Source organism: Chrysemys picta, chromosome 18 (genome assembly GCF_011386835.1).
Source record: "Chrysemys picta bellii isolate R12L10 chromosome 18, ASM1138683v2, whole genome shotgun sequence".
In the NCBI taxonomy this organism is placed as follows: Eukaryota; Metazoa; Chordata; order Testudines; family Emydidae; genus Chrysemys; species Chrysemys picta.
This window is the reverse complement of record NC_088808.1, coordinates 23,467,317-23,492,716: the sequence shown is the minus strand read 5'-3', so window position 1 is coordinate 23,492,716 and position 25,400 is coordinate 23,467,317. Positions and strand designations below refer to the sequence as shown.

Below are 25,400 nucleotides of genomic sequence, written 5' to 3'. Positions count from 1 at the left end.
TTTCTTGCTATGGTTTACCTAAATCTAAAACATAAGTCATTTTATGCTGTGCTCTTTGCAAAAGGAAGTATCACACAAAAGTGTTTATTTGCCTATGAACACTATGATCTTCATAGATCGATATTAAAACCCTCCACACTTCTTTTCACTGCCTAGTTCAATTGAACTTTGAAATTCCAGGGTATCCTGAGAGAGTGCTGAACAGCTGCAAACTAACCAAGGGATCACATTCCCACAGATGGTATTAAAATCCAAAGCCCTTCATGTTTGTGGGATGTGTACAGGGCAAATGAGAATTTACACAGCCACCAAACAACGTTTCAAAATCCTTGTGAAGAGAGTTAATATAACTGTTCTTTGATTTAATGGAGTTTGCTTTTAAATGCTATCTTACAGCTTCCATTTGGGGAAGTGCTTGCCTGAAGACGCGGCCAGTTTCTGTGTAAGCTCTGCTCTCTCCAAACTTTTATTAGCCCTCCCCACTAAGTGATCAGTTAAACAGAAGATTTGTAGCATTGTTTTCAACACTAATCTAACTGATGCCCAAAGGAATGCTATGCACCACACTACCTAGTGGTCTGAGCACAGGACTAGGAGCCAGGAACTTGAGTTCTAGTTGAACTCAGGATTATTAATTATGCTCAGCCAAATTTCCCCATCATTTACAATTCCATATTTCAAAGACAGTGTTACCAGAGCAGGGCTGCAATAAGATAAGATAAAGGCTGCCAAGAAGAGTAATCTTATGAAGAAAGCAAACAGTGTGGCAAAAATGATGATGCTATATAGAGTATCTTCATCATCCCTGCAATCAATGGTACTACAAAAGCTGCTATAAAGTCCAGCGATACCAAGAGACCCAAGGACCCAGCATCTATGCCTAACTGAAGTTCGCGGCAGATGCTGGCGACTGGTCTGAAAGTGCTGTGCTGATTTGCAGAATTTACCGTAGGAAGGCGGTGACCTTTCCACATACAGCAGTCAGACAGAAAGCAAAGCTTAAAAAATGAAGTATCTTCAGATCTGAAGGAGAGTTGTTTCAGCAAAAGGGTGACCAAAGAAGGTGCCCAGCCAGGCGCTCCAGTTTTTGGAGTGCAGGCAAGACTGCATGTACAGCCTGTTACAAATTCCTGCTTAGTTAAGATGGACCTCTTTTCAATTAGCTAAAAATCAACAGGTGTTGCCAGTGCAAGAGTGTGTTCTCCTGTACACGACCAAGAAGCCCAGCCTGTTTCTGCTGAAATTCAACTTGTGCACATCGATGGGGCCAGCTCTTATTCCATTACACAAGCGAGTCCAGCAGTATGTATTGCAGCAGGGCAGCAAGCAAACCTTTTAGAATGGCACTGATCAAGGTGGCAGCACATCAAAGTAACCAGGCTAATGAGCAAGCAGGCTTTGGAAATCAAATGGGGGAGAGAATAAACTACCAGTTAAAGTGAAACTGTAACAATGACCTTATATTTATGTAGCACCTTCCATCGCAAACCGGTGTCATAAACTACATATATTTTCTTAGATTGTAAACAAGGTATGTATAATCTCTTTGAGGCAAGAGCGGTCTCTTCCTATGTGTTTGTACTGCATGGTCATGGGTCCTTGTTGGGGACCTCTGAGTGCTTCTACAATATAAATGTTAAATAACTGCTAGGGTGACGATGATGGAATGCCTACACATTTTACTGATATTCAGCCACTTCTGAAGTGAACATGAGTCGAATATTAGTGTCCTGTTTGACACCAGCATCACCCTCTGCAGAGCAATGGTATATGTCCAGGGCCTTACAGGTTGGCTTCCCAGTGAAGCAGAAATCAGTGGCATGGAGTCTGGGTATACTGTAAGTGTAGTTTGTTTTATCTACACATATGCACCAGTCCTGGAACAGAGGTGGTCAAACAGTATGCAGTCCCTGCTTCCAGGAATCTCAGCCCAACATCAGTGCTGGTTCCCAGAAAGAAACTCTGCCTCAAATATTGTCTGTAATCAAAGCCCAAGGCAAAGAAACTCTCCAGCTGCTCACCCAGCTCCCTCTCTGAGGACCAGTGTCTTTGCACAGAGCCTTGCATAACAAGATACGAAACACAAGTCTTAAGGTATGTTTACACTACCCGCTGGATCAGCAGGTAGTGATCAATCTATAGGAGATTAATTTATCGCGTCTAGTGTAGATGCAATAAATCGATCCCTGATCACTCTGCTGTCAACTCCTGTACGCCACCGTGGTGAGAGGCGGAAGCAGAGTCGACGGGAGAGCAGCAGCAGTTGACCCCGTGCCATGAGGGCGCAAGGTAAGTCGGCCTAAGATAGCGTAACTGAAGTTGACGTGTTCTCGTAGCTGAAGTTGCGTATCTTAGGTCGATTCCGCACCCAGTGTAGACCAGGCCTTAAAATTTGTTCATGTGCTAAGAAAGACCATGTGGAATGGCGCCATCTGGCGACACCTGTCATAACATTAACAATTGACCCTGCGGATTGTTAAATGACCCAAATCAATCAAGATCTCAGTTAAGTCTCATTGAAAATTGTCACATCAACAGTTGAAGGAAGGAACCAGATCAGAGCTGACTCAAAAGAGGACTGCTACCTATTGAGTCTCCAACATACCTTTCTACAACACCTGACATTTCCCTGGGAGGTTTTCCATCAGGTACTGAACATCCGTATTCTAGAAGATCTGGCCAGATTACAGCCAAAAACTGGCATGACCATGACACAGAAAGGGGAGAAATATTTAATCAAATCTGGATATTACACACTTCAGACACAAAAGCTGCTTCTGAAACTTCATGTGTAGTGAATCCATATTAAAGAGATAATTCCACTATTGCTGTAAGTTTAGATGTACCATCATTTGCAGCAGGCAACACTAAAAACTCAGCATTCAATGGCCTACATGCCTTCAGTATTTTCCTATACAGAGGACAGGAGATGCAATGCTATGTTCACTGTGGAGTGGCAAACATTGAGTGTTTCAAGGGCATCCACTGTACCTTTCTGTGAATGGACTTCCAGGATTAATCATCAGTGCATAACTCTAGAGTTTGGCTATACATTCCTTCTCCCAGCTGACAAGAATTGATTGAAACAAGTGCCATCATCAGGAAAAATAAATGATTTTTCAGCTAGCAAGACACACACCAGCAAGAAGAGGAAATCTGATCATCAAACTTGCTTGCTTTGGCTTTTCAGTAGGCAAGAGGCTGTTTTTCTCAGAATTAGAGTGACTGCGACAATCTGCTTTTAGACAGAGTTAGAACCACAAGATAAAAGAGGCAGGAATCTTCTCATCTGCATATTTATCAAAATGCAGCTACTGCATAATTTAAGCTTAGTGTTAAAAATATTGTACATTATTTTAAGGTTTTTCCTATTCAGGTGAAAAGGAGACATTCTTTCACTAAAGTGCTTAATTATTTCAGAATGGTGTGAAAACAACAAAGAAAAAAATAGAAATCAAAAGGAAATTTCTTACCTTCCACCCAGCCATGAAGCTAAAAAGTCATCACCATCCATCTCTCTCAGACGCATGGAATAAAGAGGACCCTGGGTGTTCCAAGAGGGATTGGGACAGTTACACACATGCACAAGTTCATAGTGACCTCCAGGGAAAGTTGTGGACTCTCTTCATTATTCATTTGCCCTTTCATCGGGGAATGCAGTGTGTTTGTTCCTCCATCTTGGGGGGGAGGGGGGAGAGAAGACAACTGACTGGGTGGGTAGTTGTGCCACTCAGCAGGGAGTGCTTTCCGTGCTCTTTGCCCATCATTCTACAAAAACATGATACCCGTGAATACCACCTCCACCGACTGACTGTGCCCCAGAGGAGGGTACCATATGCCAGGTGGGTTCCAGGGCTACAGTAAAGCACATACTGCTCCTGCTCCCCTATACATACCCATGTAGGGAGGGGAGATACTGCTTCCTGGCCCATGTTCTGTTGGGAGGGAATGAAGTAAGCATGGACTTTTCGGACTGGCGATTAGGAACCGAGTCTGCTCTTTTTTTGGCATTAGGAGATGGCATAGAGAAGAAGGGTTCTCCATATTTTTCTCCATACCCCTGAAACAGAATTGACTCTTTGAAAGCTATTGATACTGATGCCCCTTAGTTGGAGGTTCCATCCTCTCAGGAGGCTGGGCACTCTCAGCTCCGGCTACCCCTGGAGAGAACAAGGGTCTATGGCCAGGCTTTGCATCCAGGGCTCTCATAGGGCAGGACAAAGTCGTCCTACTAGTACTAACAGAGCTTCATTTAATAGGAGTCCAAGCAATTCTGCATCCATAACTTAGAAGCAGGTGAATGAGTCTTGCAAACACTCTGCAGGGGAGCTCGATTGGTTTGTTCCCTACCCATTGTTCACCCCAATTATTTCTCCCTTTCTTATGCCCAGTTCTCCTTCCCTCCTAGCTGCTCCCTCGAGATGCGGCTTCTTTGTATGTCTTTGCCATCCCTACCCACGCTCCCAGGCCTTTGGGAAGATCCACCTGGTCTGTTTTGCAGTCCCTCCTGAGGGACCACTCATTCCTTTCCTCACCATTGCCCAGGAACCCATCTCCAGCTGCCCTCCTGCACTCTGCAACACAAGCCGTGTGCCTGCTGCATGATCAGTCACTGCTCAAACATCTCTATGAACTTGGCATTTCCCTGCGCCGAGTACTGCAGAGCTGGCAGTCTGGCCCTCCAGAGTCAGCAGGTGCTCAGTCGGCGGACATAGCTTTCCCATGCTGTCAACTGGCTGCATCCACATCCTTGCACAGCCCCGGATTCCCCAGCACTCTAACTGCCTCATCTCTCAGATCCACCGTTCCCCCTTACTCGCATATATAAATATCGGGGGGGGGAGAGGGGAGGGGTTGTAAGAAGAGCTGAAAGGACATAGTAGGGACAATGAGACACAATCTGAAGACAGCCAATCAAGCTGGTAAATCCCCACTCATTCTCCAACAGCTGTAGCCCAATTAAACTCAACAGTTCACAGGTGTTCTCAGTAATGACTAACACAAAAAGCACAGCTCCCTTTAGGGCCCTTTAACAAAAATTTAGAGCTCTTTAAATTTTATATACCAACAACAAACCATAGTAGGAAATAATAAAGGAGGAAAGGAGTCACAGCGAAGAACACACAAAAGTGCGGCAGCATCAGACTAATTAAACAATAGCCAACAGAAAAATACACATGCTATTCACCCAGACAAACCTCCTTCCAGGAACTTGGGATTCAAATGCACAGTTCTCTTTCTTGCTCTTCAAATATTTTTGCTCCATTATCAGTTTTATTCACCAAGTCCCTCCCAGTCCCCTCAAACTCAGCCCGTTAAGGGGCTCGTTCCTTAGCAACGCAAGGAAACATGGAACCCAGAGGCCAGCCATCTGGACTCGGCCAACACACATTTTTCTGTGCCTCTCTCAATTCCCTCCTTATCAGAATGTTAAGATGGGGTTAATCTTACTGGGATACTGGGGCAGGCAGAGTTACCTGACTGTGAAAGTGACTAATGGTCTTCCTGTGGCTCTCTTGTCCTTCGGTATAGTAGGTGAGTCGATCTAGTAAGGGCTGGTGTTGCTGGCTGCTTCGCTGTTCAGACTACGCACTGTCTGTCTGCAACACTAGCAGCATGCTTTCATGACTTTGTGCCCCCCTTTCTTAGATTTTGAAACACCCTGCTAGCAGGGGCCCCAGTGACAACCACATTGTCTTGTATGCGCTCCCTGTCAGTTTCAGGCCATTTTTTCAGCAAAGCAGCAGGCCCAGTAACATCATGAGGTCAAAGAGCAGCTACCACCTCTTCACCAGCTAAAGGAGGGGCTAGGAAGGGATGTCTTCTGCTGTGCACCGAAACATGCTGAGATAAGCACTGGGTTCAAGACAGAGCAGAAATTCCCTTTCATAACTGGGTTGTGAGTGGAGTTGGGCCCAGGCTAGGCCATGGGCTTAGAGCTCTATCAAAACACCTGGGAAATTCAGATCTAGGTCCAGCCCTGAGCTTTCTAGCTCCAACCCTTGATGAAGAATTAACCTGTTGGTTCACTTTCTCCTTTCCACTGCATGATACTGACTTTGAAAGGGATTTGAGGATTCTGTTTTGAAGCCATCTGGGATCTAGCTTTAGATTTTCAGTAATAAATAGAATTTGTCTGAATTTTTTTTTGAAGGGGGTGGAGGGACAAAACTGCCTTTTTTCTAAAAAAAAATCTTTTGTCAAAAAGGTTAGTTTCTTTCAAAATTCTCCAGTTGAAGAAAAAACATTTTCAGGAACCATTTTTTTGTTTCTATAAAAGTTGACAAGACAAACGAAACCATTTTGAATCTTTTCAAATTTTTTTTGAAAGTTTCCCACAGAAAATATTTAAAATTAGAGCTGGTTCTGAAGTGTTAAGTAAATGCATTGACCTTGTTCTAGGTCTTAGCATTATTATTGAACTATATATGACCTGTCTACCTCAAGGACTGTCTGGTGTCTTATGTCTCTCATTGTGCAGGGGAGGCTGGAGAGGTTGTTATTGCTGATGGTCATAGAATATCAGGGTTGGAAGGGACCTCAGGAAGTTATCTAGTCCAACCCCCTGCTCAAAGCAGGACCGATCCCCAGACAGATTTTTGCCCCAGATCCCTAAATGGGCCCCTCAAGGATTGAACTCACAACGCTGGGTTTAGCAGGCCAATGCTCAAACCACTGAGCTATCCCCTCCCTCAACTCGTCTGGGAGAGACAGGTCTCACGGCCCTCTCTAGAAAGCCTGCAACATAGAAACGCTCTCCCAGCCAACATACCTCACACCATACCTGAGGCATTAGCTCTCATGAGCCAGGACCAGGCTCTCTGGTGTTCTCAAGCACATAGCAGGCACTACCGGAAACAAATACACCTCTACCCCGATAGAACGCTGTCCTCGGGAGCCAAAAAATCTTACTGCGTTATAGGTGAAACCACGTTATATCGAACTTGCTTTGATCCACCGAGCACGCAGCCCCGCCCCCTCGGAGCGCTGCTTTACCACGTTATATCCGAATTCGTGTTATATCGGGGTAGAGGTGTAATAGTAAATATTTTAAAGGCAAGACTCTGGACTTTGTTAGCTCCCTCCTACATATGAATTGAAATTAGTGGTTGTCACTGTATGTTCGGAGAATCTGTCCTCCCCTCACCAATTTGTGAAACAATTAGGACATGTTGCCTTTCACTCTTCTTTGATTGCCTTGTTTTCAATTATATTTTATTTCCTGAGACACCCCTGTGTCCCAGCCCTCACAAACACATATACTGGTAATTTTATTAACGGTGATCATGGCTTGCCTTTGTGGACTAACTTTTTTCCCTTTCTGCAAGCACTGTTTTGGAAGGAAGAATTCTTACATGGCAAAAGTGGAGGAATCCTCTCCTCTTGCAACTTGGTTGGAAGGTGGAGATTTAGTGACCAGAGAATGAGCTCTAATAATATTGATCCTTAGTATAAACCATAACACTATCATGTCAGCGCACTACCTTAGAACAATGCATAGGGGTTTTTTGCAGAGTTCTTTTTTGTATTCTGCAGAGGATTGGACTTGACAGACCTGGCTACAGAAGTCCTCTTTATCTACAGTAAAAAGACAACTCAGACAACATAGGTGCAAACTTCCCCACCGTGCCCTTGGCCAATGTGCTAGATCAGGGGTGGGCAACCTGTGGCATGCATGCCAAAGGCGGTACATGAGCTGATTTTCAGTGGCACTCCCACTACCCGGGTCCTGGCCACCAGTTCGGGGGGGCTCTGCATTTTAAATGAAGCGTCTTAAAACATTTTTAAAACCTTATTTACTTTACATACAACAATTGTTTATTTATATAATATAGACTTGTAGAAAGAGACCTTCTAAAAACAGTTAAAATGTATGACTGGCACACGAAACCTTAAATTAGAGTGAATAAATGAAGACTCAGCACACCACTTCTGAAAGGCTGCCGACCCCTGTGCTAGATCCTGACCTGAGCACACTACTTGCAGAAGCAGGAGGGTACTGGTTCCAGGTCTCACTCATTCCTTGTCCTCCCTACTTAGAGGGCTATTGAGGGTGCCCGACGATCATGCTGGGTCTGTGATGTGGAAAGCCATCTGCCAGGAACAGACTAAGACCTTTTCACAGAGCTCAGTGAAACTTTTTGGGGAGAAGGGGTTGTCATTTATTATACATTTGGGCCCCATTCTGCTAGGGCTTTACAATCTGGTTGAGGCCTTTAGGGACCACTGCAATATAAGTGTTAAAATGTAAAATAATAATAATCAAAGGGTGACAACTTTAAGTCATAATCCCAACCAGTAGATACAAAAGGCAATGCCCTTATCTTGAGATAACCAGTCAGACTTGCTAGATGGCTGAAGAGAGGTGCAAGCTTGTTATAAAGGGCAAAGCCTTGGTTATATACAAATCTGATAATTCTGGAATGATGACACAAGAAATTGAGAAAATGCCCAGGAAAAGTTAAATGACATTGCTGAAAAAAAGGTTAATTCTTGAGATTATTTTGTGATTTTGACTCTCATAAAAAACAAAAATAGTTAGACCTTTAATAGCACCAGCAAGAGTCAAACCAGACATACAACCTAAAATGAATACAAATAGAACTACTGAACTGTGGAAGCATTATGGCAAATATCACAACAGTTTCATTTTCTTAGCATAGTTTCCATTTATAATTCACACAAGTAGCTTAAACGCATCTATCTGAGATCAAAACAGAACTGCAGGTTACATAGCATCTGTTCTATAGGAGGGTGCTGTGTGCATTGAGATAATTTTAGATGAATGTGTTATAAACAAGATCTGTGGAACTTCACAGCATGGTGAGTTTTGGGAGGGAGAAACATACAGTTTAAATGTATAAATTGTTTAGAATGTTTAGCATGTAGTTGTGAAGCGATCATCCAAGTAAATTCTGTTTTCCTGCACAGGGAGGCTCAGATATATAGAACAGCTGCTTTCTAACTATTTATCATGAGGGTGGATCAAAATCTAGAGAAACTGCATCCTGTACTATGCAATGTGTGTGATGATAAATCAGCAGTTTTCAGTTTCTCTCATTTTTCAGTGTTTCTTCATTTTTAAATGTCTCTCTCAAAAATTTAGAAGGTTATAGAGGCTGCCACAGCATTTTGCCTGTGTGCAATTTGGTCTGGCTACTGGAAGTTGGGTTGGAAAGTAGCTTTCACAAGGCCTTATTGGACAATGTAGTGAAGGCTGAAGTTGTGATATTACTATTTCAGGGTAATGATTCTTAAGCTATGAATTTCTCATGTCACAGCTGTGCAGAGAAAGGTTTTCTTCCTAACTGGTGGTACAGTTGAACTATAGCTATGCACCAGTGGAGGATACAAAATGCCCAGGAAAACTCTTGTTTGTATTGTTTCCATTTTATAATGTAAGTGCATTTATTCAAACATCCTGCAAACCCTCTTTCACAGAGAGCAGTCAGGCTGCCTGTGATACACAAACATTTTAACACTTAGGAGTCACCATACCGTCTCCTGGATTCAGAAGGCTGCCAATGCTCCTCAGTCCTGACCTTCAGCACCTCTTGTTCTAGACCCTCCACAGAGCTCTGCAAATGCCTCTCAGGCCTCCCCACTCCAGTCCTGGGTCACTCTTCAACCTACCTCAATCATGAGAGTCTGATATATGCTTAGGTGGGGAATAAGAATCTAAAGCAGATTCCACACACAGAAGTGAAAAGTTTATAGATTTATAGATCTTAGGTACTTTGTCTATTTTGTGAAGAGCAGTGATACATAGGTATTTCTGATACAATAGGTATCAGAATACCAATAAAGAAGTAGTCTTCATTTCAAATATATATGTAGCCAACCCTGAATAAAGATTTACAGGAATGGCGTTGCTAAGATCAGAAGATAACGTTCATTCTATGAACTTGCATAAAAGGAGTTTTTCCTTTTTCAATAGAATCATAATGGTTTTTTTTTTTTAACATGACTATCCAATGAGGTTACAAAAAGCAATTCAAGTGGAGGCTGATATTCCTGCTAGTCCTGTGCTGTAATGCAATGTCAGGGATGGAGCAGGACATTTATCTGAAACATTTCCTGTTTTACCATGTTATTCATATGTTAATTTTCTAATCTTTAGGCGAGTGCAGCAGCTGACACCCCCTGACGGGTCAGGAGGGACAGGGGAAGGACTGAAGCAGACTCCCCCATGAGGCAGCCTGTCTGACCCCAAAGCAGATGTATCTTCTCACTGAGCCATCCCCACAGCTCGCTACATGAGCTAAATAGTGTTTTAATCTGAATAATAGGTCACATGCACCGAGTCTGTTACTAAATACAGAGCATGTATTGAAACTGCAGATTGATGGTCATTTGAAGAGGCCTTGCATCTTGAGTTGGCTTTATTTTGAAAGGGAGGGCCAGGAAATCTCATCTGAACATGCTCAGACTTCAAGTGCCCTATGAACTCTCACCCCAGATTAAGTTTTTGCTGAACTGCAACATCTCCCAACGAATACAGGAAGAGCCTAATTTCCAGAGGGCTGAGAATCCAACTGGAATCTGAGGATCAGAACTTTTGTCTTAACATGCTGGTCCGAATCAAGTGCAGTAATTATAACCCTTTCCATCCAAGGACTGGGACTGCCAGCTCCTTCTCTCTGCTGCACCAGCCTCTCCTTCTAGGGATATGTCTATACGTGAAGCCAGAGGTGTAAGTTACAGCTCAAGGAGCTCTCCCACACAAACTCAGCTTGAGCTAGCATGCTAAAAACAGAGTGAGCTTAACTGTGGCAGCACAAGAGGCAGGAGGGACTAGTCACGCTAGTTGCGAGACATTCACCAGTCTGAATGTGCTGATGCAACATGAGACATCCCCATGGAAGATACTCGCTTTGCTTCAATGAGCAGGGACGGCTCATTCTGCTGCCATTTGTCTCAGCAAAAGGTTCAGACACTGCCCCAGCAGTAGAGGGGCCCCCCATCTCCTGAAAATGGGTAGGAATGGAGATGACTGCCTCTGTGGCTCTCCTAAGGAACCCTCAATGCAGCTGGAGAGGAGACACGCTGGGAGTAGAGCCCGGGAAACATCAGACCCAGCACAGTCCGAATCCTTATTATCTGTTCTGTCAACCCATCTCCTCTCTTCTGGGAGAAACTACCCGAAGGAGCATCTCAGAGGCAGAAGTGGGCAGGGTAATTTCTGGGGGCACAGCTCTAATGGGCGGAAGAGGACACTGGGACTATTGTGGAGGCACAGAGCCTCCATGCAGGTAGCTTTGGCCTTTTGCAGTTCCCCTTGGACCCACGGAATGCTGGGGGCAGAACTACTCTGTTCTGCAAAGGGGTGGAAATCGCACCCACCCCCCGGAACAAGTTAGGGGAAACTGCAAGGAGATCGTCACAGGAACAGGAGAGCTAGGCTTACATTAAGGCAAAGCTCTAGTTATAGGGCCTGTACCCACTGAATAGATCTCCAATTCTGTCTTCACAAGTGTTTCCGCTGCTAGCGCACACCATGAGTCAGAAAACAGTCTGAAATGTGGGTGAGTTTCTCTGCCTGCTGTTGAGCAGGATCACTCGCCAGGCATGCTCTGACCTCCTCGCTCTCTCCAGACACCAGCCGCTCCCACACGTTAGTCTCGCGGTATATTCAGCCAATGTGCTGTCAGTCACAACACTTATATTTAAATAAGCCCTTACGTTGAACTCAAATTAAATATAACTCCCTTGACCCTGATACCATGAGAGAAACCAAGACAGGAGGCGAGAGAGAGATCACAACTGAACAGAGACATTTAAAGCTGCAAAATTAACAGGCAAAACATCTGACTAATATTGGGGTTGTTTCATTTTAGCTCATTTACAGTATTAGCTGCTGGGGTGTCATGCTGTTCCATTCCTTCTCACATCCCTTAATAGCCACCCCAAAAATTCACCACCTTAATTTCACTCTGTTTAGAAGTTTAAACAGTTTGGATTTGGCTGCCTAATTCTTCATCTAGGCACCTAAATAATGGCCTGATATGCAGAAGGGCTGGAATTCATAGACTTTAAGGCCAGAAGGGACCATCATGATCATCTAGTCTGATTTGCTGCATATTGCAGGTCACAGAACCTCACCCACCCACTCCTGTAATAACCTCTGGCTGAGTTACTGAAGTCCTCAAATCTTGATTTAAAGACTTCAAGATACAGAGAATCCACCATTTACTCTAGTGTAAAAAAAAAAAAAAAAAAAAAAAAAAAAAAAAAAAAAAGGGGGGAAGGAGGAGGATCCGGGGAACTACAGGCCGGTCGGCCTCACCTCAGTCCCTGGAAAAATCATGGAGCAGGTCCTCAAGGAATCGATTATGAAACATTTAGAGGAGAGGAAAGTGATCAGGAACAGTCAGCATGGATTCATGAATGGGAAGTCGTGCCTGACTAACCTAATTGCCTTCTATGATGAGATAACTGGCTCTGTGGATGAGGGGAAAGCAGTGGATGTGTTATTCCTTGACTTTAGCAAAGCTTTTGATACGGTCTCCCACAGTATTCTTGCCGCCAAGTTAAAGAAGTATGGGCTGGATGAATGGACTGTACGGTGGATAGAAAACTGGCTAGATCGTCGAGCTCAACGGGTAGTGATCAATGGCTCCATGTCTAGTTGGCAGCCGGTTTCAAGCGGAGTGCCCCAAGGGTCGGTCCTGGGGCCGGTTTTGTTTAATATCTTTATTAATGATCTGGAGGATGGTGTGGACTGCACTCTCAGCAAGTTTGCAGATGACACTAAACTAGGAGGCGTGGTAGATACACTAGAGGGTAGGGATCGGATACAGAGGGACCTAGACAAATTAGAGGATTGGGCCGAAAAAAACCTGATTAGGTTCAACAAGGACAAGTGCAGAGTCCTGCACTTAGGACGGAAGAATGCCATGCACTGCTACAGACTAGGGACCGAATGGCTAGGTAGCAGTTCTGCAGAAAAGGACCTAGGGGTCACAGTGGACGAGAAGCTGGATATGAGTCAACAGTGTGCTCTTGTTGCCAAGAAGGCTAACGGCATTTTGGGCTGTATAAGTAGGGGCATTGCCAGCAGATCGAGGAACGTGATTGTTCCCCTTTATTCGACATTGGTGAGGCCTCATCTGGAATACTGTGTCCAGTTTTGGGCCCCACACTACAAGAAGGATGTGGAAAAATTAGAAAGAGTCCAGCGGAGAGCAACAAAAATGATTAGGGGTCTGGAGCACATGACTTACGAGGAGAGGCTGAGGGAACTGGGATTGTTTAGTCTCTAGAAGAGAAGAATGAGGGGGGATTTGATAGCAGCCTTCAGCTACCTGAAGGGGGGTTCCAAAGAGGATGGAGCTCGGCTGTTCTCAGTGGTGGCAGATGACAGAACAAGGAGCAATGGTCTCAAGTTGCAGTGGGGGAGGTCCAGGTTGGATATCAGGAAAAACTATTTCACTAGGAGGGTGGTGAAACACTGGAATGCGTTACCTAGGGAGGTGGTGGAGTCTCCTTCCTTGGAGTAGGGTGACCAGACGTCCCGATTTTATCGGGACCGTCCCGATATTTCCTTGTTTGTCCCGCGTCCCGACCGACATGCGGTCGGGACAACCGGACAAACAAGGAAATGCCCCGAGCCTCGAGCCCGGAAGTGCTCGCGCCCCCCCCGCCCCGACTCCGCCCCCTCCTCCCCCGATTGGCTCCCTCCCCGAATCCCCGCCTCTTCCCCGGGCTCACCATTCCCCCTCCCTCCACAAGCGCTGGAGGGAGGCCCGGGAGACGCAGGGGAAGCGCGGGGCCGGGGTGAGTAACAGTCCGGCCTGGCCCAGTGCAGGCAGGACTCGGGTGGTTGGGAGAGGAGGGGGGCGACCCGCGGGGCCAGGCGATGGGGGAGGAAGCGGCCATGGCGCTCGGCGGCTCTGGCGCCCCCGAACCCCCCGAGCCGGGGCCTGCTGCGGGGACCCAGCAGCGCGTACGCTGGGCCCAGCCCCTGGCTAGGCACGTCTGGGCTGCCCAGCTGGTGCTATCCCGCGGCGGCCCCGGGGCGGAGGCATCGGCAGCCCAGCCCCGTTCGTTCCCCTGCGGGACGGGGGGGCTGGGGCCTGCTGCCCCCACTCCGGGGCCGCCGCGGGATAGCACCAGCTGGGCAGCAGCCCAGACGCGACTGGCCAGGGGCTGGGCCCAGCGTGCGCGCTGCTGGGTCCCCGCAGCAGGCCCCGGCTCGGGGGGTTCGGGGGCGCCAGAGCCGCAGCCGCCGAGCGCCATGGCCGCTTCCTCCCCCGCGGCAGTGGGAGCTGCAGCAGCGGCTGCTCCCGAGTCCCGCTGCCCGGGGGTGAGAACAGCCACCGCCTGGCCCCGCGGGTCGCCCCCCTCCTTGCCCTACCACCCGACTGAGTCCTGCCTGCTCGGGGCCAGGCCGGACTGTTACTCACCCCAGCCCTGCGCTTCCCCTGAGTCTCCCGGGCCTCCCTCCAGCACTTGCGGAGGAAGTGTTTTTTTTTTTTTTTTTGGCCCCGCCCCCTGCCACGCCCCCCCCCCCCACGCCACCCCCCCCGCGACGCCCCCCTCCCCCCCGCGTCCCGATATTTTTCTTTGGTGATCTGGTCACCCTACCTTGGAGGTTTTTAAGGCCCGGCTTGACAAAGCCCTGGCTGGGATGATTTAGCTGGGAATTGGTCCTGCTTTGAGCAGGGGGTTGGACTAGATGACCTCTTGAGGTCCCTTCCAACTCTGATATTCTATGATTCTATGAGTGTAAACCAGCAAGTGACTCCTATCCCACACTGCAGAGGAAAGCTGAAAATCCTCAGGGCCTCTGCCAGTCTGACCTTGGAGAAAATTCTTTCCTGACTCCAAATATAGTGGTCAGTTAGATCTCACCCACATGCTCAGGGTCTATCAGCCAGACACCTGGGAAAGTATTCTCTGTAGACTGTAGATACACAGGGGTTTCTCTTCCATTTTTGGTACAAAATCTGATTAACATAAGAACAGCCATAATGGATCAGACCAAAGGTCCATCTAGCCCAGTATTCGGTCTTCCAACAGTGGCCAGCGCCAGGTGCCTCTGAGGGAATGAACAGAGCAGGTAAACATCAAGTGATCCATCTGGTCGCCCATTCCCAGCTTCTGGCAAAGAGAGGCTAGGGACAAGGTATGGCAGCTTCACATGACTCATCAGATGCTTCCTTTCTAATCAAGATGCTTTTTTGCTCTTAAACTAAACCGCAGGATCATCTGAAGGGCCATGAGCTAGGCACGAGGGGAGTGAATGGTGCTCTAAGCAAAAACCCTGAGACGGCAGCTGTTCTTGTGAATGGCTTAAGGGGAGAGACTGTGCACAAATGCTTCATTGCTGAAATAATGTCTGTGCTTGAAAAGAGGTGCTTAGAAATGGGGCCCTAGTGGACTGCTTTATGGCCCTCTCACACCAGGCAGATTTTCTCACACACAAAAGTTTAGTTGATATCATATTGTACCCTAGCGCAGCTATGCTCTCTCCATGGTAGACACCAAATCACATTTACTTTCTAATAACTTCTCTTCTTGGTAAGTGACTATGGAGTAATTCAACTGTGGGGTGCTGGAAGGATGGATATATAAGGAAAGATCAGAGTTTAACTTGTAATTCTGGGCAGAGCAACAACTAGAGCTTGGGAACACAAAAGCGGCCTTTCAAATCTTTAAAGGTGGTGTGAGCCCCCAAGCAAGGAGAAGGGCGCCTTAGCAGAATTGCAGGCGAGATAGCTAGAAACAATGGGATGAGATTAAGACAAACACATCCCTGGACGGGATTGTCAGAGGAGCCTAACAGATTTAGGTGCCCAAGTTCCACTGAATTGAAGCCTTCCTACCCAAGGCACATTTGAAAATCCCAACCTTAGGCTGAATAGGAGGAACAGCTTTGACTTGGTGAAATGTACTAGAGTTGGAATAGTCAACCAAGGAAGAGCAGGAAGCCTCAGCATTAGTAAATAAATATACGAGAGAGAACAATCCTGTGCATTAGGTTACAGGGTATGTACTAGAGAGGGACCAAGAGGTCCTGTAACCTAAGAGTCTGACTGACTTACTGGCCCCTTATTTTACTACTCAAGAGATCTCACAAAACTGGGTGACCAGGCAACAAAATGGCAGACAAAATTCAATGTTGATAAAGGAAAAATAATGCACATTGGAAAACATAATCCCAACTATACATACAAAATGATGGGGTCTAAATTAGCTGTTACTGCTCAAGAAAGATCTTGGAGTCACCATGGATAGTTCTCTGAAAACATCCGCTCAATGTGCAGAAACAGTCAAAAAAAAAGCTAACAATGTCAGGAACCATTAGGAAAGAGATAATAAGACAAAAAATATAATGCCACTATACAAATCCATGGTATGCCCACACCTCGAACACTGCATGCAGTTCCAGTCATGCCTCAAAACAGATATATTAGAATTGGAAAAGGTACAGAGAAGGGCAACAAAAATAATTAAGGGTATGGACCAGCTTTCATATGAGGAGAGATTGAAAAGACTAGGACTGTTCAGCTTGGAAAAGAGATGACTGATGGGGGATATATGATACGAGTCTATAAAATCGTGATTGGTATGGAGATAAAGTGTTATTTACTCCTTCTCATAACACAAGAACCAGGGGTCACCCAATTAAGTAAATAGGCAGCAAGTTTAAAACAAGCAAAAGGAAGCACTTCTTCACACAAAGCACAGTAAACCTGTGGAACTTGTTGCCAGGGATGTTGTGAAGGCCAAAACTATAATGGGGTTCAAAAAAGAACTAGATAAGCTCCTGGAGGATAGAGCCATCAATGGCTATTAGCCAAGGTGGTCAGGGATGCAACCCCCATGCTCTGGATGTCCCTAGCCAGAAGCTCGGAGTGGACGACAGGCGATGGATCACTAGTTGATTGCCTGCTCTGTTCATTCCCTCTGAAGCACCTGGCATTGGCCACTGCCAGAAGACAGGATACTGGGTTAGATGGACCGCCAGAAGACAGGATACTGGGTTAGATGGACCTTTGCTCTGACCCAGAATGGCCGCTCGTATGTTCTTATGATAGCTATGAACTCTAGTACTCAGCTATGAAGGGAAAAAAAGTTTGCTGAGCAGATCATGTGTAGGCTTCCAAGAGTTAAAAGAGCTGTATGTCTTAGTGCCTATAGATTGTCTCCTGCACCAATAACACAGCGTGTGTTAACATCTGCTTGGCAAGCCATGCTTTGTCCTGCTGCAGTTTCTTCAATTATTTTTTGTGTTGTGTATTTTACAAAGGATAAATCAGGGAACATTTCAGGAAGTGTTTTCTCATTCTAAAACATATCAAAATATTGCTGACACTGATCCATAGCTGGGAATGTCATTCCTGAATAAACATGATGTCATTCTCATTCCATTCATACTCCTCCTGGACAGCTGCTGTCAGCATCAGTGAAGAAAAATGCCACCTCACTGGTGACAGCTGCCACTTGAGGTACTTTGTATATCAGCCTCTCTAGAAAAAAAAAGCCAGTCATGCAGATGCTATTTAAAGTATGTTGCATCTTGATGAGAAATGCAAAATCTAATATGTGGCAGGTTGCTCTGTGCCCAAATCCAGACATTGAAGGATGAACAATGTTTCTGGTCTCAACCACCTCACAAGCAGCACTAAATCCTGCACTTTAATTGCTAAAGAAAACTGACTTGCTAAGGTGGGCATCTGCTGGTTTTTTTTAAAAAAAATACAGAAAGTGAAAAGCTGTCTCATGAATGTTCCAAACTGCCACAGCAAGTCATCTAAACCAGAGGGTCTTTGGCAGTGGTCTTCACAGCCATGCGGTGGCCCATGGAACGGACCATTTGAATGCTAAGCAGGGAGGGCTGGGAGAAGAGATGGCACCATAAGAGAATCTCTTTTTACTGAGTTGCTAACAGAAGGAAAAAAAGTCAGAGGACCCCTAAGCTAAGTGTTACAGTAACAGTTTTATCTAACAGCAACAGTTTGTTTTCTGAAGAAGCCTGTAGAATTCACTAAGCACTACAGACTTGAGTCCCAGATAACAGCATTGCCCGTTGTGTCATCTACAAGAAAGGAACCTAGCTATCGCTGTGAAGTGAGCATGCTCCTTTTTTGGGGGGAGGGGGTTAATTGCTTATAGGAGGGTGAAAGCGTCACACATGCAAACTGTGACTAATGCTCAGTGCAACCCTATCCCCTCAGCGTCCATGGAACGAACTTAGCAATGAGACACATTGCTTTCTCAATAGACATGTAGTGAATTAACAAAGCATGCAATTACTTTATTTTGTAAATTTAACTCTATTTCAGGAGCTAAACCATAATGAAGAGGGAACATTCTGCTTTGATTTACATCCTGTGCCAACCCTGTTTGGTCCACAGTCTTCTAAGGTTCACTCATAACTATTATGAATATCTCTGGTAGTTCTCGTTATGCACCAACTACTGGTGCTCATTTGAAGACAGTGGTACGTGCTGGGAGCATATCATGGATTTGAGCCCCAATGCCCTGTTTATCCCTGAAAGAACATAATTCTGAATAGAGATCAGCTTTACAGCTCAGCGAACTCTAAGGTTCAAGAGTTTTAGTGTTAATTCTTGATTCGTCAGCAGAGCCCTGAATAGCTCCTATGGCCCTTCATGTTGTACAGGATCAAAAAAAAAAAAAAATCATCATCATCATCATCATCTTTGGTAGCACTAATGAGAAGGAGATCACAAACATTCCTTCCTTAGAACCCTCCTTAGTGTCTCCCATCTACATGCATCTCCTGCTTTTCTCCACAGGAAAGTAGGATACAGCATAGAAAGAGAGAAAAATATACGTGGACCAACATGTGCAATAGAAGTGAGAGCTGGACTTGTGGAAGGATTTAAGATGGTTCTGGCGGGTTATTCTAAAGAACCAAGCTCAACTGGTCTGTGACATAGCTGGCCTCGAGGCAATCACATAATATAAATGTTAAATAATAATTTCTTATGCTTGTCTCCTTCTGATAGCTTCACCTAGTATCGTGTGCTGATCACTCACTAATGCCCCCCCTCTGATTCTTCAAATAAGGGCTATTCAGATATTTCTAAGTATCAATAAGGCAGGTGAAGTGTTTTTGCTCTAAAACCACATGACCAATAACAGATATGTTATCAACTATTCTTGTATCAACAATGGTAATTTTCTTTGCTAATCTCCAATTGTTAAGTGAAGTGTTTCAGTAAATGTAGCCCTATTGCTTAGAAGTCTGAATAATCATCATTCACACTTCTCTTACGTCACTTACATATGTTTGAATGTAGCTAGGGTGGATTCCATGGTCTTATTGTGAATCTGGTTTGGGTCGTTTATGCCAGTCTCAATTTCCGCCCCCCCCCCCTAAAAAATAAATGCCATTAAGTGAAAAAACTCCACACTTCACCATGCATCTAGTTTTCTGAAAGTCTCCTCAGTTATGTCTCTACTTTCCTTTTTCATATAACATGTAATAAAAGGTCACCTCAATTTATAACATGATTTTTTCTATTCTGCCACTGTGAGCTATTGACTGAATCCAAGAAACAAACTCTCTACCTCTGTGTAAATACTAATTACTTAAGTATGACAAGAGCCAGTTGGGAATTTTCCATCAAAATGTTTTTTCCAACAGAGAAAGCAGTTTCTACAAAATGTAACTTTCCATTAGGAAAAATCAAAATGAAATATATCAGCTTGAGTCAGCATTACTCAGCATCCCTCCTCCCCCAAACTGCTTTGGTGCCTCATGGGAGATATAGTTTGGGTATCTCATACCCCCATTCTCCTCTTTGGGCTGGGCTCTCTAGATGCACTTTATTTCCCATTATGCGTCAGGTGATTCAACCAGAGGGGATACCACAGTACATCTCAGGAAATGTAGCCCAGCCTGGGAGCCTAGCCCAAAGAGGACAATGGGGGCATAAGGCAACAAACTACAACCCCCATGAGGCACAAAAGCAGCACGGGGTCACAATTATCAAACCAAAATGTTTCAACATTCTGCAAAGAGAGAGATTTTGATTTTTCATCTCAATGTGAGATGAAAGCAGATGTTCAAATACTAGGATTTCCCAGAGGATAGAAATTCTGATTTTTGACCAGCTTTAGTTGTGACTAGTTATTGCACTCAAATTTATAGCCAATTTTATGAATGCACAAATATGCAATTTGGATCCTCGGGATGTCAGTTATTGAAATAATTTCTACCTATGAGTATAAGTAAAGACACTTGCTTCTCAATATGCAACATAGCACCACAGAGCTAATGGGTGGGTCATTGAGGGATGACTGGGGTCCCTTGTGTTTGTGCTTCCTAGAAACCATCAGCAATTCATCTGAGCTGTAAGGTGACTGCCTACTCCATTGGAAATTCTGCACACATTCATAGCAGGAGTATGCAATTTTTATTTATACTGCAATAGTACCTAGGAGACCTGTCATTGACCAGGACCCCATTACACTAGGAACTGTACAAACAGCACAAAAAAGATGGACCTTGTTCCAAAATTGCTGACTCACCCTTACACCACATGATTAGGAGACGATCGGATGGTCTATTTCAGATATCAGCTCATCCCACATGCTTTTTTTAAAATTTAGAAAGTCAGTCTCAGGAGAGCAGTGATGAGGCACCAAGTGCCGTTGTTACGCAACTCCCTGCCCAGCTTCCATCCTGGGAACGGCATGATACACACATTCACCACAAGGCATCATCCTATCCAAGGTTCCTGCCATGTTAGCAGTTTGCTGGCAACCAGATTTCCTCCACAGTTGTCCTAGAAAAAGCCCCTTGCTATTTTTATAGTTTAGGTGTGATAGCAACCAAAACATGCTAGGTGCGTTACAACCACTGGGATTCTCTGCCCCAGAGAGTCCACAGTCTACATCTTCATTCCTTTAGGTCTCCAGTTTGACACAGAAGCAGCAACACAAAGGGGCAGATGTAGAACCTGGGAAGCTTTCCAGATGTGTCTTGAGCCAAGTGAAGCATTACACATTGTCAGGTCTAAGAAGGGTCCTTCAGTCTGTCACAATGCCACAATGGCAGCGTTTAATATGTACAGACAATACACCCTGGATGGCAGGCATCTGATGGAAGAGACAGCAACATAGACCAGAAGCAAATTCTAAAGAGAGTTCAAATAAATAAATAAGAAATCTTCCCTTGTGTGCATGGACTTGTGTCATGCAACCTGTGTGCCTCAGCAATGCTACTCTGCTCTGGGTAATATGGCAATGAGCCCATGCTAGGCATATGCTCCATCACAGCCATAAATGTTGCACTAATAGATTATCTTGCTAGTACTGGGCTGTCATTGTAACTGTTATTGCTTCTACTGTCCCATAAGTGCTCTAAGGTGTTGTTCCAAGGAGTTTTGCAGATTGCGAAGCAGAGAAGAATGACAGTGATGTGGCCTCTGGCTCTTCCCCTGAAACAGCAGCTTTTCTGTCATCCCATGGAAGTGCTCTGGTTTCTCTACAGCTCTTGAAATGTGGCTCAAGCAAGGCTGTCAACACACATTCTTCCCTGTCAAACATTGCTCTGATTCTAAAGTCTGCCTCTGTGAGCAGTCTGACAGCTATCACTCCTGCTAGGAATAGTTAAGCCCTTCAAAGTCAGTTCATGTTTGGTTGAGTAAGAGGAGCCATCAGATACCTGGAAAAACAATAGCAGCACTCGCCTTTCATTTGACTGCCCAGCACTGAAATCCCTTCTCACTAACTTCAGTGGGCAGTGAATGAAAGCTAAGTAAGACACAGTGATCCAATTTTCATAAATGCACTAAGATATCATCTCTGCTTCAAACATTGCACTTCCCATATTCTGGTGCAGTTTTCTTTTGTCTCAGAGCATCAGAAAACAGTAGATTTCCAGTCACTTGGAGTTTCCTATTCATAGTGATGTTTGTCAAGTTCTTCACAGGCTACCTAGAATAGGAGTTCTCCTGCTTTTAGAGTCTCTAGTTATTTTTATGCCACCTATGTTCTCCCTTCCAGCAGATTAGCATGCTGCACGTATTCATCCTAGGGTGGCACTGTTATCCGATACAACGCACTGGATGAAGAGACCTGGGGCTAAGTCAGACACCAAGCTATTGCTGCAGAGTCTAGCATATCTGAGACAGGACTGTACTTTAAACAAAGAAAAGCTTTGTGCAGAGGGTCAGGTATTTCTTGACACATGCACTGCATTTGCTGGAGCAGCTTTTCTTCTCCAACCTGCCTACCACACCCATCTGCCTGTCCCGATACACATCTCTCCCCTATTCGTATCGCCACAACAGTGCTAGGTTAAGCCCACTCATCCAGGGGAGCTACTGATGCAGGTTAATGCTACCAGTTATTCTGTTGAATCCATTACCATTGGGGTTGAAACCCTAATGAAGTCTAACGTAGTATGAAGATTATACCTAAACATCGTATATTATCCTGTGTGCACCAAGAGATAGCAGAGAGAGAACAAAGTCCAACAAAGGCGGTGCTTTTCAGCAAGAAGTACATGTGTTACTGAGGATTATCCAGACTGCTTGATAGGCGAGAGCTACTGTCCTGCGGTCATTCTTCACACCCACCTTTCACACTTATGCCAACAAAATCTGTTTCACGGAGCAGTGAATTTTCTCCTCTTCACCTTCAAAGCTCTCCAGAACTTTGTTCCCATCAGCATCTCCATCCTTATATCCTCTTTCCACTTGATCCCCCTACTCACAACCCTCATGCCTAACCAGCAGTGTGCTAACCTATTAGGGGCCCAAAGCAGGAATATCTGCTGCCCCCCCCCCCCCACATAATAAAAGGGAATGGGGGGGGCACACAATTGCTTTGTCTGGTTATGCCTAGTGCCAGCTCTAGGCCTAACCATGTTCTTTGTCTTGTCAGTAGAAGCAGCAGTATGACTCCATGCTGCCCACACAGTTAGTGTACTCCAAACCCTCTCCTCACCATCCAAAAAGAAATAAGCCTCCTAAAAACCCACACTTCAGGGAAGCAGCCCTCTCTGGATGTGCATGTAGGGAATCCAACTCTGTTGTTTTGTGCCCTACCCACTTAGTGTCTTTTCACTGTCAGCTCCTCAAGACAGGAATTTGATTCTTGGTCACAATCTGCCATACCTATGGCAAAGCATCCCCTCTGCTCTGGGATCAGGAGTATGGGACCTAGACAATGCCAGACCACACCTTAATCAACCCGTTCTTCAGTTTACAGCCTACACATTTCTGACCCAAGGGAATAAGACAGAAGAGAATCAAATCCCAAGCTTACCACAGCACACAATAAACCAGTCTCATTATGGCCATGTTACACACAACTCTCATAGTAGGGGAAACTCAAAAGCTTCAGCAAATGACTACTGATTCAAGCCACCAAAACTGTACCAGACCATTCAGTCATCTGTCCCCACATGCAGTCTCTCCTCAGACCTTACCTGGTGCTGTCTTCCTGCAGGAAAGGACTAGCTACCCCTGTCAGCATCTCCAGTAAATAAACTGCTGTGCCCACATTTGGTGTCTATGCAGAATAATAAGGGGGCTTCCCTGTAGTCTTTAGAGGTAAGCACTTGCTTCCTGCAATGAAAGAAGGTACAACTCTGTGCTACTCCCAGATATTTTCAGGTACAGGCTCAAAGAGAGAGCAAGTAAACAACTCAGAGCCGGTTCCTTCGGAGAGCCAAAGCCTCTCACTGTTATTGATTGGGGAATTCCTGGCTGGGCAGGTTATTGTATTTAATTTATTTTGGAACATCCCTATTTTTGTTTGTGAAATAATTAGATGCAATTACTACTTCTAAGCAAAAAAGACAAATGTCTCTGTTCCTAGTCCCAGCTAACTGTTCTCAAAACTGTTTCCTGGTATTTCTATGCAGTTATCAACAAAAATGTCACCAAAAACACTTAGTTCTACTGAAGTTGTTTGTATTTCACAGACTTGTTGCAAGATCAAAAATGGGCAAATTTCAACAACAAAAAATTGTTCTTACAGATACTGCATCCAGGTGCGTGGATGCTCCTGCAGCAAAGGCAAAGATAGGATTCAGTCACCCATTTCCCAGGGATTCCTAGTCAGACCTTCCTGTCCTGCATCAAAGAACTTCTAGAATAGCACACTTTGATCGTATCACTATTTCATCACCAGGCCATTCTAATCACTCCTCCTATGTCTTCACACATAGCTACCTCTCTTGCAGGTTAGCTGCTTGACTTAGGTGCTAGCACTCATTAATCAAGCACAGCTTTGGCCAATTCATCACCTCCAGGCTACAGGTTGCTGCAGCCGTCAGACACCTGCTGTGGATTGTAGCTCAGACCCGGGTGTAAGGAGGAAGTAACAAGAAAAGGAAAGGGAAGGATTATGCAGGTTGGTTAAAGGGCAGTAGATGAGGTGTAATGGCCTGGGGCTGGAAGTAGAAAAAGTCAAGTAATAATTTACTTAGGGAATTCTCAAAGCTCCATCATCTGGAACTCCAGCACCTGTGCTGGGGGGAAGAGGGGTAAATGGATAGGGCTCTTCTATCCATTATTATCATTTATTTTAATACCATAGTGCCTAGAAGCCTGAGTCATAGACCAGGACCCAATTATATGAGGCGCTGTACAGACACAGAAAACAAAACATACGGTTCCTCCTCCCCAAGGAGCTTACAATATAAGTATAAAACAAGAGACACAGAGAGGGGGGAGTCCAAGGAAACAATGAGACAATGTTGGTCAGCGTGACAGGCATTGGTCTCAGCACACCATCAGCCTAACTTATGAGATTCCTCCTAGCCTTCCTTAAAAGAGTTAGTCTACACAGCAGAACTTTAACATCTTTTTACTTGCATGCACATTTTCATGAAACAAGCAGCGCTGAGTACCAAGCACAGGAGGAGGGAAGACAAAATCAGCATGGATACATCCTGCTCCCTCCTCCCAAACAACACATTTGGCATATTCCATTTCATGCAGCCTCCACATCAGCTCTGCTGCCAAGCAGCACAGTACTTCACAAAGCTTACTGGAGAGCTATAAGACAAGGCAGATCCAAGCTATTTTGTTTTATTTTCATCTTGAAGAGCTAGCCTATGCAGTTTGTGAATTGTGTTGGTTGAGAAACAGATCTAGTTGACGTGATACAGCCCATAGTGTGAACACAACTATAATTCTAGGAAGGTGCTTATATTGGTATAGCTTATTCGTATACATTAAACATATGGGAGTTTTTAAGCATGCTGCTGGAAGGGATAACAGATGCGTCAACATGCAGAGACGGACACTCTAGAACTGATTCACTATTGCAGTTAGGGAAAGACATGTTTCCAACACAGATTAAACATTTAGCACTTCTCTTCAGGGGGTGCTTTGCAAGCATTCATTTATTATACCAGGGTGGTGTTGTTTCCTCCTCTTTACAGGTGGGTAAACTGAGGCAGA

At 45.0% G+C, this 25,400-nt stretch overlaps 1 long non-coding RNA gene across 1 annotated transcript in view; it reads right to left on the bottom strand.

Moving 5' to 3' along the window:
• Positions 1 to 24,157, bottom strand: part of LOC135976507 (uncharacterized) — a 30,337-nt gene extending 6,180 nt beyond the window's left edge. The window contains exons 1-2 of the long non-coding RNA XR_010593680.1: positions 23,969 to 24,157; positions 23,417 to 23,555 (exon numbers count right to left, since the gene is read on the bottom strand). This is a non-coding gene — a long non-coding RNA (uncharacterized LOC135976507). The remainder of the gene's footprint in view (positions 1 to 23,416; positions 23,556 to 23,968) is intronic.
• Positions 24,158 to 25,400: the final 1,243 nt, after the last annotated feature.